Raw genomic sequence first — 347 nt, forward strand, 5'->3', positions numbered from 1 at the left:
CTGCCTGCGAGTCTCCTCGGGTGGCCAGGCACTTCACTTGCAACACAACGCTGATGGTGAAACAGACTTTGCGTTTCCCTGACCCACCAACGTCGGAGGCTTCCAATAGCTAAAGATCCACAAATACATAAAGACATAATGAATGAGATGTTTTATGGTATTAATAATATTACTTATATTAGAGAATAACTAATATTATGGGGGGAAAGTGGTGATGTCTCACAAATATCACAAAGGAAGAAGGACACCGCACAAGGGTGTCACTGCATAAAGAGCTGGCGACGCCATGGAGGGCTGAGGGGAACGCTATCACCTATTTTACTCAAGAGCAAATATACATGCATCAA

Source organism: Penaeus monodon, chromosome 28, assembly GCF_015228065.2.
Source record: "Penaeus monodon isolate SGIC_2016 chromosome 28, NSTDA_Pmon_1, whole genome shotgun sequence".
Lineage (NCBI taxonomy): Eukaryota > Metazoa > Arthropoda > Malacostraca > Decapoda > Penaeidae > Penaeus > Penaeus monodon.